This window comes from Ascaphus truei, chromosome 15, assembly GCF_040206685.1.
Source record: "Ascaphus truei isolate aAscTru1 chromosome 15, aAscTru1.hap1, whole genome shotgun sequence".
Taxonomy (NCBI): Eukaryota; Metazoa; Chordata; class Amphibia; order Anura; family Ascaphidae; genus Ascaphus; species Ascaphus truei.
The window spans coordinates 40,012,694-40,026,345 of NC_134497.1; the positions used below are offsets into that span (position 1 = coordinate 40,012,694).

The following is a 13,652-nucleotide window of genomic DNA, read 5'->3' on the forward strand; positions in this document are numbered from 1 at the left end:
GACCATTGCACAATGGCTATCACTGCACGTATTCAGATGTGTGAGAGTTCAGAGGAGGAGCTATATATACCTGTTACCATCTTGCCCCTATTATACTCCTTGAGAAAGGGCTGCAGAGCTTGAAACGCGTGGGAGAATTGTCCTGTTCTGTTTCTATGTTTTTTGTTTTTTAAATATGTAAGAATAAACTTTTTTTATTTTTCCAATACCTGGTGAGTTGATCGGTGCTCTTTTTTGGATCCTGCTGTTCAACCAATCCTACACCTATCTCGATAGTAAACGTTATGGCTGTAGTCAGACACTGGTACATTGGGAGCTTGTGGCCTTAGATAAACTTAAGGAGTCGGCCCAGGTACGCATTGAATTTATACATGGGGATGTCAAGGAGTACCCTTGTGCCAGGGTGAAACTAACAGGGGGGGGACACTAACGGTGGGAGGTTTTGTTAGTGGGAGTCACCAAAGAACTCCCATACCAGGTGATCTTAGGTTGGGATTGGAGATTCTTTAATGAGATATTCACAATTTCTGTTTTGTCCCTTAGGACCCAGGGGACGAGAAATACAGAGATAACGCTGGGGAAATTGTTCCCTTTTATGGACCAAGCGCTGTTTCCTTCCAGGTTCCACCCCCGAAAAAACAAAAAGCAGCGCAGGATAGAAAGAAAAAAAAGAAGAAGGTGCCCCCCAGGTAGTAAGAGTTGGTACTGCCCAAGAGTTAGAGACACCCCAAACTAGTCAGAGATGTGTTCCCCAACGGGTGAAGGGGAAGGGAATAGATACAGTATTTGAGGCCGAGATGTTGACGGGGTTTTCAAAATTTCTGCTTTGAGCAAAAAAATGACGATTCATTAAGCCGTGTGTATGACCAGGTTGCAGTGGTAGTGAAAAAAAAGAGAAAATGTGCTAATAGCGCTAATGCAATAGATAATTAGTGTAACTTAAACACTAAAAGGTGAATACCAATAAATCTTATATTATATAAGATAGGTTGCCAGGAAACAACGACCAATCAGATCATACCCAGCACAAAAACAAAAGGTAATCCGGCTCCAAAATATAATAGGTGTTTGCACTTATTTTTTGGCGCCGGATTACCTTTTGTTTTTGTTCGGGTGGCAGTGGTAGACAAAAAAGTAATAGATCCCCAGGGGGTCAGTATTTTTCCTCATTTTGAGTTGCAAAATGACCACTTATATCGAGTGGAAAAAGACAAGCAAACTCAAAAGACACACATACAACTGCTAGTGCCAAGACCTTATAGAAAAGAGGTATTGCGGTTAGCTCATACTCTTCCTTGTTCAGATCATCTTAGAAGGGAGAAAACCCGAATTCGCCTCAAGGCACGGTTCTATTGGCCAGGAATTAATAGAGCGATAAGGGACTTCTGTGATTCGTGCCCTGAGTGCCAGATGGTTGCCCCAAAAGGGAACACCAAAGTCCCATTGATGCCTATCCCATTGGTAGAGACCCCTTTCGAAAGGATAGGTGGGGAAATTGTAGGTCCACTGGAAAAAAGTGCTGCAGGGTACCAGTATATACTCGACATAGTAGACTATGCTACAAGGTACCCAGAAGCTATTCCATTGAGAACGACATCTGCTAAGGTTGTAGCCACCAAACTAATTAAGGTCTTCTCCCGAGTGGGGTTTCCTACCGAAATTTTAACAGACCTGAGAACAAATTTTATGTCCAGGCTTATGAAGGAGGTCTGCGATCTGTTAAAATTGAAGTCGGTACGGACCTCGGTTTATCATCCGTAAACAGATGAACTAGTCGAATGGTTTAATAAGACGTTGAAAAATATTTTAAGGAACTTTATATCCACTGAGACACGACATTGGAATTAACTACGTCCACCTCTTCTCTTTGCCATTCGGGAAGTTCCCCAGTCTTCCACAGGGTTTTCACCTTCCGAGTTACTTTATGGAAGACAACCAAGAGGAATCCTGGATTTGGTAAAAGAAATGTGGGAAGAACAAATCCCAAGGGTAAATAATGTAGTATAGTATTTATTGAAACTAAGAGAAAGGTTAGACAGTCTAGGGGTGTTTGCACAGGAAAATTTGTGAGAGGCACAAATGGCACAAGAAAGGAATTATAATAGAGGGGCTCGCACAATAATTTTTTTGCCAGGGAGGGGATATGGTTTTGCTTCTTCCGACTGCTGCGTCTAAGTTGTAGGAAAATGGCAAGGACCCTTTGAGGTAGCACGAAAGATTGGACCTGTACACTACGAAATATTACAGCCAGGGAAAAGAAAAACAAATTTATCATATAAATCATTTGAAGCCCTGGAAAGCTCAAGAAAGTTTGTTTGTGTCAATAGAAGAGAAGGAGTTAGATTTGCGACCACAAGTAGGCCCTGGTAGGAAAAAGGAGAGTGTCCAACTGGGGGAGAATCTGTCCTTGGAATAGAAAACATAGGCACACAATATGGTGGAACAATTTGTTGATGTTCTCTCCATTACCAGGGAAAACATGTTTGATTGCACACCATGTCAAAACGGAACCAGCAAAAAAGTGAAACAGAGACCGTACCGAATTCTGGAAAAAATAAGGGGAGTTGTTGAAACTGAACTAGAAAACATGCTGAAATTGGGTGTGATAGGTCACGGAGTGACTGGTGTAGCCCCATCGTGTTAGTCAATAAGACTGATGGGTCTACACGGTTTTGTATAGATTTTAGAACAGTAAATGGGTTTTTTAAATTCCATGTGTACCCGATGCCCAGAGTGGTTGAATTGTTGGAGAGGCTAGGGAAAGCTAAGTATATCACAACGTTGGATCTGACCAAAGGATATGGACAGATCCCTTTAACAGAAAAGTCACAGGAAAAGACTGCTTATGCCACTCCATTTGGTCTGTTTCACTTTCAGACCATGCCGTTTGAATTACATGGTGCTCCCGCTACCTACCAGAGGTTAATGGATCAGATATTGTTACCCCATAACAAATATGCAGCAGCCTTTCTTGACAACATAGTCCCTTATTCCACAGATTGGGAAACATATTAAGCGAAAGTGTCGGCAGGCATTGATGGATTGTCCAGTACCAACAACAACAAAACAGGTGAGAGCTTTCTTGGGCTTAGCAGGATATTATAGAAAATATGTACCATATTTTTCCACAGTCCTTGCCCCCTTCACCAATCTAATAAGAAACGTAGTGCCCAATAAAGTCCAGTGAACAGGACAGTGTGAGGAGGCGTTTCAGGGAGTGAAAAAAATACTCTGTTCAGAGCCGGTTTTACGGTTTTGAGAAGCCCTTCATTCTGCAGATGGATGCCTCAGAAGTAGGTTTAGGGTCCGTCTTGTCTCAAGAGGTAGACAGGGAAGTGTGTCAGGTCCTGTACCTTAGTAGGAAGCTCTTAAAAAGAGAACATACCAATTCAGTAATAGAGAAGGAGTGTTTATTGGTAAAGTGGGCAGTATCAGCACTCAGGTACTATCTCCTAGGCACCACATTAACCCTGGTAACAGACCATGCTCCTCTAAACTGTCTTCATACAATGAAGGACACAAACCCCAGAGTCACACGCTGGTACCTCTCCCTTCAAACCTTCTCCTTCCAGGAGAATGGTCGAGATAGAGCATCTGTTTGGTGTTCTTGGATCCTGGATAAGATATCACAAAAGTTGAACCAAGTGAAGAAGAGAGCCCACCTCGCCTGACGCGTCCCGAGTCTCCTTGCCCCTTCAATGTTTGAGGTGCTTGTGGTCTGTAAGGATTGAAATCTGAGAAGTTGTCGTCTCAATCAGATGTCTCCATTCTTCAAGAGTGATTTTCATAGCCAGATGTTCATGATTTCCAACATCATAGTTCCTTTCCGCAACAGAATATTTTTTTTTTTAGAAAAGAAGGCACAGGGGTAGAGTTTCCCATGAAAATCCTTCGTTTGAGAAAGAACGGCTCCGGCTGCCAGATTGGATGCATCCACTTCATGCACAAAGGGTTTCGTAGAATCTGGATGGATCAGCACAAGTGCAGAAGAAAAGGCGGACTTGAGCTTTTCGAAAGCCAGAAGAGCCTCAGCAGGCCATAACTTAGGATTCACCCCTTTCTTCTTATGAGCCGTGATGAGTGCAACAACCTTAGAAAAATTCCTGATGAATTGTCGGTAATAGTTGGCAAACCCAAGAAATCATTGTATCGGTTTGAGACCTAATGGTAAGTGCCAGTCCAGCACTGCCGATACTTTTGCACGATCCATCTCAAACCCATGGGAAGAGATGAAGTACCCAAGGAAAGAAATCTTCTTCTGTTCAAATTGACACTTCGAGTTTGGCATAGAGGGAATATTCCCGAAGTATTTGGAGAACCAATCTAACCTGTGCCCGATATTCAGTCAAAGAACTGTAAAAGATAAGGTTATTGTTCAGATATACCACGAGAAATTGGTCCAATAGATCCTGGAAAATCTCGTTGATGACATTTTTAAATATGGCCGGTGCGTTGCATAAGCCAAATGGCATGACTAGGTATTCGTAGTGGCTGTCACGGGTATTAAAGGCTGTTTTCCACTCGTTACCGTCTCTGATCCTTTTCAAATTGTAGGCTCCTCGAAGATCCAGTTTGTTGAAGATGGTAGCTTTGCGTAAGCGGTTCAAGAGTTCAGGGATGAGGGGTAGCCGATATCTGTTCTTTACTGTGATTTTATTTAGGCCTCTGCAGTCGATACATGGCCTGAGAGAACTGTCTTTTTTGGAAACAAAGAAGAAACCCGCTCCAGCGAGAGGACTTGATTTGCGAATAAACCCACGCTGAAGGTTCTCCGAAAAGTATTCGCGCATAGCCTTGGTTTCTAGTTCCGAAAGGGGATAGGTACGGCCTCAAGGAGGGATGACCCCTGGGAGTATGTCGATTGCACAATCATAAGGTCAATGTGGCGGTAACTCCTCTGCCTGTTTTTTGTCAAATACGCCGGCAAATTCCTGATAAACTGGAAGGCATGATGCAGAAGTCGCTAGGTAGCCGAAACTCGGAGATGGTGCGAGACGCCGGAAGACACGATCCAGGCTGTCACTCAATTGGTCGCCCAATCAATCTTGGGGTTGTGGTGCCACAGCCAGGGAAGTCCTAGAACCACTGGAGTCGAGGGAGAGCAAATCACGTAGAAGGATAGTGAGTCTTTGTGACGTGCCCCGACCGTGACCAGCACAGGATTAGTCTCAAGAGTGATTGTTCCAGGTGTCAGATGTGATATATTAATAGCCTTTACTGGAAACGGAATCTCCCTAGTATGGAGAGGAAGGGAATGGAATTTCGCAAATGCGTCGTCTATGCAATTCCAAAGGGCTTATTTTTAATCCACAAAAGTCTGAATGAAAATGGATGCTGGTCCCCAGGAGAGTGAAACTGGCAGGAGAAGCCGTGAAGGTTGTGGTGAAGGAAGAATAGAAGAAATGTCAGATAATATTCCTCTATTTTCACTGGGCATTGGGGTTGTCCTGATTTAGGACGGTCTCTGACACGGTGACCTTTGAGCCCATAGTATAGGCACAGCCCCGACACGTCTCCTAGTTCTCTCCTGCTCAGGTAATTTGGTATCGCCTAGTTGCATCAGTTCCTTATCAGGGAGAGGTGTAGAAAGAAAGTGAGGGGCAAGCCGAATTTTGTTTTTTTGGAGACTGAGCTTGCTCGGTCTGCCTTTCTTGTATCCAAAGGTCCATTCTGATACAGAGGGCAATCAGTTCCTCCAGATCTTTGAAAAGATCCAGGCAAGTCAGTTCGTCCTTTAAAACTGTGCAAGGAAAAATCAAGCGCAAATAATATCACAACAGATCAAAGGTAACACAGATGATATACTATCCTTAATGAGTGCAGCTCCTGACGTAGAATTCAAACCAAATTCAATCAGCAAACGAAGGAGAAAAAGGTGCGCAAATCACATCAGGACATGTAAGAGAGAGTAAAAACACCAAATAGTGCAATATTGTCTACTTCAGCAAATTAACTTCAATGCTGGAAGTTCTATAAAATGTGCACTCACGTGTTTAACGTGAAATCAGAGCGTTGTGGTTATTCAAAGTTACCAACTTATGTCTCCAGACAGGTACTCCAGATCCACATAGAGAGGGGGAAATTCCATATACAAAAAGAGGGGAAAAGCAAAATAGTATAGTACTGTTTTTAATGTTAAAAACACAAAGTATTCCACTTACATAAGTGCCTTTGTTTGAGAGCATTCAGACCACACTGGGTCACAGGGTCAGACAAGATATTCACAGCAACAGCATCCGCTCCACGGCCGTCACAGCAGGTACTGGGCTGATTAGAGTTGTCCTCCACTCCAGCTGTCATCAACAAGGGCTCCTTAGTGGTCACTGATATCACCCAACACTTGTTTCCACTGTAAAGTCTTCCTCAGGGGTAATCTAACATCCCTCTCTTAAATAGTGTCGCCGCATTAATTTTCAAAATTGCAAGGCATCATGACGTCATCACGTCACGTGACGCATCACATGACGCGTCGTCATTCAAACATTTGTATATTCATGCTTGTCAATGCTCCATAAAGCTTCATAGCATATTTGCCAACCATTCTCCTATACTAGGTATAATAGTCCACCATCTTGTAGTTGGAATCTTCAATGCAACAAACTTTATTGAGCCTTTTTTGACACACGAACCTCCCAATACAAGTCCCTGAGATTTACATAACATAAGGGAATAGGTTAAGACAGCGGAATGCAACTAATGACATATAGCACCTCAACAAAGTACCTATGTACTAAATACAAACAATTAGAACATGAAAAAACATTTGCATATTCATGCTTGTCAATGCTCCATGCTAAATGCTCCATAAAGCTTCATAGCATATTTGCCAACCATTCTCCTATACTAGGTATAATAGTCCACCATCTTGTGGTTGGAATCTTCAATGCAACAGACTTTATTGAGCATTTTTTGACAAAAACACACGAACTTCCCAATACAAGTCCCTGAGATTTACATAACATAAGGTAATAGGTTAAGACAGCGGAATGCCACTAATGACATCATCTAGCACCTTAACAAAGTACCTATGCACTAAATATAAACAATAGAACATGAAAAAGATGTGGTTTATACTTCCACTATACATATATGTTAATATATAAATGGCTATCACTGTTACAAACATGATGCCATAGAGAAATATTACAGTACTTATACAATAAAAGAGACATAGCAAAAGACATGAAAGGCATAGTTTAAATAAAATACCATATACATTGATTCATTCATGTTTTAGCATCAGTGCATATATTATACATGCAATGATGTCAAACAGGAACGAGTTACAATACAAAAATAAATGAACCCTTGCTACATTCTAGATGTTGATGAATCCAGGGCGTAATGGTCTAAAAGTAAAAATATAATAATTAATTACATAGAATAAAAAAGTTTCAAGGTTATATGACACACTTCAGGAATTATTAAAGAGTAGAGGTACATCCTAAAATTTAGGTCAGGAACGCATTTATGTCAAATTCGACATTCAAGTCTCTTGGCTGTAGCGTTCTTAACCTATGAATCCAGAAGGATTCTCTCCTTGATAGAGACTGAATTCTATTTCCACCCCTCCAGTGGGCTGCTGTTTGTTCAATCCCCATATATTTAAGTCCGGAGGGATCTGAATTGTGACACTTTTTAAAATGAAGAGACACATTATGCGTTTCAAGCCCAATTGTAATGTTGCGTATGTGTTCCAAGATTCTCACCCTTAATGGGTGGATAGTTCTTCCTACATACTGATAATTACAAGGGCAGGTCAAAAGATACACTACATATGTGCTTTTACAGTTGACAAATCCCTTCATTTTAATAATTTCATTAGTATTAGTAGAAATAAAGGTGTCCGATTTCTCAACCCCAAATTTGCAGGCCTTACATTTATCGCACTTAAAAAAACACTTTGGTTTTCCAGGTAACCATGTTGTACTATTATTACACACACTTTTTCTCAGTGCACTTGGAGCTATGTTGTCTTTCAGGTTCCTTGCCTTTGTAAAGACCACCTGCGGATATTCTGGAAGATAAGTTTTCAAGATAGCATCTTGCTTCAAGACATGCCAGTGCTTACGAATTACATACTGGATTTTTCCTGATTCCCTATTAAATTGTGTAATAAAAGGTAAAAAGTTGTTGTTTAATTGTTTCTCTTTTGAAGTGCTCAATAAACTTGTTCTATCTTGGTTCAAAACTTGCTTTTTTGCTTCTTGTATTAGTATTGGATCATACTTTTTTTCTTTGAATCTTTCTTCCAAGATTTGTGCCTGGTCCTGAAAGGTGGCAACCTCTGTACAGTTTCGTCTTATTCTTAGAAACTGTCCAAAGGGGACACCCCTCAGCCAATTTTTATGGTGGCAGCTTGAATCAAGAATATAGCTGTTACAGTCTATATTCTTGAAATGGGTTTTTGTTTTAATATTCAAATCTTCTACATATACCAGTAGATCTAAAAAAGGAATAGCCAATGGGCTATGTGTCTCTATGAATACTAAATTATAATTATTCACGTTAAGATGAGCTAAGAATTAAAATAAAAGAGATTCTGCTCCATCCCATATAAAAATAATATCATCTATGTAGCGCCGCCATAGAACAAGGTTTGCGCCAAAGGGGTTATGATTGTAAATAACCTCCTCCTCCCAGTTTCCCAGGAAAAGGTTAACATAGCTAGGCGCAAACCTCGTACCCATGGCGGTGCCACATATCTGTAAATAGAATTCATCTTCAAACAAAAAGAAATTATGAGTAAGGATGTATTCAATACTCTCTATTATAAAATCTACCTGAACTTTTTCCAATTTTTTGCTATTCATCAATATTGTTCTGATAGCTTCACAACCTTGGGAATGATTGATCACTGTATATAATGAACATACATCTACAGTACATAAAATGTATCCCTCCTTCCATTGAATGTTTTGTAATAGATTGATAATATGTGTCGTATTTTTTAAATGTGATTTCAATTCAATTACATAATCTTGGAGGAATTGATCAATATACATGGATAGGTTTGATGTTGCCGACCCAATTCCGGAAATTATCGGTCTCCCCGGTGGTTTAATTGGATTTTTCTGTAGTTTGGGCAGAAAATAAAAGATAGGAATTTTAGGAAATAATATATTTAAAAATTTAAATTCCTGATCATTTAATATTCCTTCATTTAGACCTTTATTAAGTAATACCCCCAATTCTTGTGCAAATGTTTTAGTGGGGTTTGTCATCAGACGTTTATATGTAACTTGATCACCCAATAAACAAAGAGATTCCTCTATATAATATGACCTATCCATAATCACAGTACCTCCGCCTTTATCGGCCTGTTTTATCACAATGTCTGTTCTTTCAGATAGCTGTTTAAGTGTATCATTTTCTTTTTGGCTCAGATTTTTTCTTTTAGACTGATTTTGTTCAATTTTTTCAAAATCATTTACAATTAAATGATAAAAAGTGTCCACAAAATTACCCCTATCCTGATAGGGATTAAAAGTAGATTTGGGCTTTAATCCTGTGTGGACATATTTTTCACCCAACACTGATACCTTTTCATTTCTCATATCAGGGGAATCAAATTTTCTCTTCAGAAAGTGTCTTTTAACCGTTAACTTTCTTAAAAATTTATTTGCATCTATGAATGCATTAAAAGCACTAAAATGAGCGGTTGGGGCAAATTTCAGACCCTTTGCCAGAACCGATTGCTCTTCTTTTGATAGAGCAATTTTACTCAAATTAAAAATGCCCTGTATGTCATCTACTTTGCTCTCTTTGATTGCATTAATCCCTCCTCTTGTTCCTCTTCAACAGACTTTTCCCTTTTTCTCCTTTCCCTCGGTGTAGTGTATCTTTTGACCTGCCCTTGTAATTATCAGTATGTAGGAAGAACTATCCACCCATTAAGGGTGAGAATCTTGGAACACATACGCAACATTACAATTGGGCTTGAAACGCATAATGTGTCTCTTCATTTTAAAAAGTGTCACAATTCAGATCCCTCCGGACTTAAATATATGGGGATTGAACAAACAGCAGCCCACTGGAGGGGTGGAAATAGAATTCAGTCTCTATCAAGGAGAGAATCCTTCTGGATTCATAGGTTAAGAACGCTACAGCCAAGAGGCTTGAATGTCGAATTTGACATAAATGCGTTCCTGACCTAAATTTTAGGATGTACCTCTACTCTTTAATAATTCCTGAAGTGTGTCATATAACCTTGAAACTTTTTTATTCTATGTAATTATTATATTTTTACTTTTAGACCATTACGCCCTGGATTCATCAACATCTAGAATGTAGCAAGGGTTAATTTATTTTTGTATTGTAACTCGTTCCTGTTTGACATCATTGCATGTATAATATATGCACTGATGCTAAAACATGAATGAATCAATGTATATGGTATTTTATTTAAACTATGCCTTTCATGTCTTTTGCTATGTCTCTTTTATTGTATAAGTCAGTGGTTCCCAAACTTTTTCGGCTCAAGGCTCCCCAAGGCGATCAGGATTTTTTTCAAGGCTCCCCAAGGCGATCAGGATTTTTTTCAAGGCTCCCCAAGGCGATCAAGGATTTTTCCGCGGCGCCCAATGTAAAAACAAAGTTGTATATACATACCTACAGTAACAGTTGCAGTGTGCGCACTCTCACACACACACTCTGCCTCTCTCTCTCACACACACACACACACACACACACTGTCTCTCTCTCACACACACACACACTGTGTCACACACACACACACACACACACACACACACACACACACACACACACACACACACACACACGCTGTGTCTCTCTCACACACATGCTGTGTCTCTCTCACACACACACACACAGTCTCTCTCTCTCACACATACACACACACACTGTGTCTCTCTCTCTCACACGCACACACACACACACACACACACACTGCATCTCTCTCTCACACACACAGTGTCTCTCTCTCACACACACTGTGTCTCTCTCTCACACACACACTGTGTCTCTCTCTCTCACACACACAGACACACTGTGTCTCACACACACTAACACACACACACACACACTCACACACACACACACACACACACACACACACACACACACACACACACACACACACACACACACACACACACACACACACACACACACACACACACACGCTGTCTCTCTCTCACACACATGCTGTGTCTCTCTCACACACACACACACAGTCTCTCTCTCTCACACATACACACACACACTGTGTCTCTCTCTCTCACACACACACACACACACACACACACACTGCATCTCTCTCTCACACACACTCTGTCCCTCTCTCACACACACACTCTGCCCCTCTCTCACACACACACACTCTGCCACACACACACACACACACACACACACACACACACACACACACACACACACACACACACACACACACACACACACACACACACACACACACACACACACACACACACTGTGTCTCTCTCACACACACACACACACACACACTGTGTCTCTCTCTCACACACACACACACACACACACACACACTGTCTCACACACACACACACACACACACACACACACACACACACACACACACACACACACACACACACACACACACACACACACACACACACACACACACACACACACACACACAGTGTCTCTCTCTCACACACACTGTGTCTCTCTCTCACACACACACTGTGTCTCTCTCTCTCACACACACAGACACACTGTGTCTCACACACACTAACACACACACACACACACACACACACACACACACACACACACACACACACACACACACACACACGCTGTGTCTCTCTCACACACATGCTGTGTCTCTCTCACACACACACACACAGTCTCTCTCTCTCACACATACACACACACACTGTGTCTCTCTCTCTCACACACACACACACACACACACACTGCATCTCTCTCTCACACACACTCTGTCCCTCTCACACACACACTCTGCCCCTCTCTCACACACACACACACTCTGCCACACACACACACACACACACACACACACACACACACACACACACACACACACACACACACACACACACACACACACACACACACACACACACTGTGTCTCTCTCTCTCTCACACACACACACACACACACACACACACACACACACACACACACACACACACACACACTGTGTCTCTCTCTCTCACACACACACACACACACACACACACACACACACACACACACACACTGTCTCTCACACACACACACACACACACACACACACACACACACACACACACACACACACACACACACACACACACACACACACACACACACAGTCTCTCTCTCACACACACACACACACTGTGTCACACACACACACACACACACACACACACACACACACACACACACACACACACACACACACACACACACACACACACACACACACACACACACACACACACACACAGTGTGTCTCTCTCTCACACACACTGTGTCTCTCTCTCACACACACACTGTGTCTCTCTCACACACACAGACACACTGTGTCTCACACACACTAACACACACTCACACACACGCGCACACACACACACACACACACACACACACACACACACACACACACACACACACACACACACACACATACGCTGTGTCTCTCTCACACACATGCTGTGTCTCTCTCACACACACACACACACACACTGTCTCTCTCTCTCACACATACACACACACACTGTGTCTCTCTCTCACACACACACACACACACACACACACACACACACACACTGCATCTCTCTCTCACACACACTCTGTCCCTCTCTCACACACACACACTCTGCCACACACACACACACACACACACACACACACACACACACACACACACACACACACACACACACACACACACACACACACACACACACACACACACTGTGTCTCTCTCTCACACACACACACACACACTGTGTCTCTCTCTCACACACACACACACACACTGTCTCACACATACACACACACACACACACACACACACACACACACGCACGCACGCACGCACGCACACACACTGTGTGTCTATCACACACACTGTCTCTCAGACACACAGCCACTCTCAGACACACAGTGATACAAATTAAACACGAATGTAAAATCCATAAAAACAATTTATTGATGGAAATTATTAGTGAGACGGATGAGCCTGTTTTTCACTACACATCTTTTCAAACCTCGGAATCAAACTAGATACAGCCACCCTCATTTCCTGTTCCACGTTGATTTTTGCACGGTATTTGCTTTTTATCATAGCGACCGCTGAAAACCCAGCTTCGCACAAATATGACGTTGCAAATGGTATTAAGATTCGCTGAGCTTTACCACTTAACAGCGGATATTCATCTTGTACTGTTAGCCAAAATTCAGTAATATCTATGTGGCAAAATTTGGTCTTCAGTTTATTGTCGCAAGATAGCTCAATAAGATTTTCTTCTTCTAAAGAAGTAAATCCAGGTGGAGCTTGGGCTTTGAATGGGTCTTGAATCCGTGCGTATTTGTGAATATCATCTTCCTCCTGAAAGTATTTTTCAAACCACTTGATAACCTGTGATAGATGATCTTCAAAACAGATTTAGAGAAATCAACTTCATTG

General features: G+C 41.8%; 1 long non-coding RNA gene across 1 annotated transcript in view; it reads left to right on the forward strand.

Annotated features, from left to right (window-relative positions):
• Positions 1–227: 227 nt before the first annotated feature.
• LOC142466992 (uncharacterized) overlaps positions 228–13,652 on the forward strand; it is a 24,855-nt gene continuing 11,430 nt past the window's right edge. The window contains exons 1-2 of the long non-coding RNA XR_012788298.1: positions 228–689; positions 2,999–3,070. This is a non-coding gene — a long non-coding RNA (uncharacterized LOC142466992). The remainder of the gene's footprint in view (positions 690–2,998; positions 3,071–13,652) is intronic.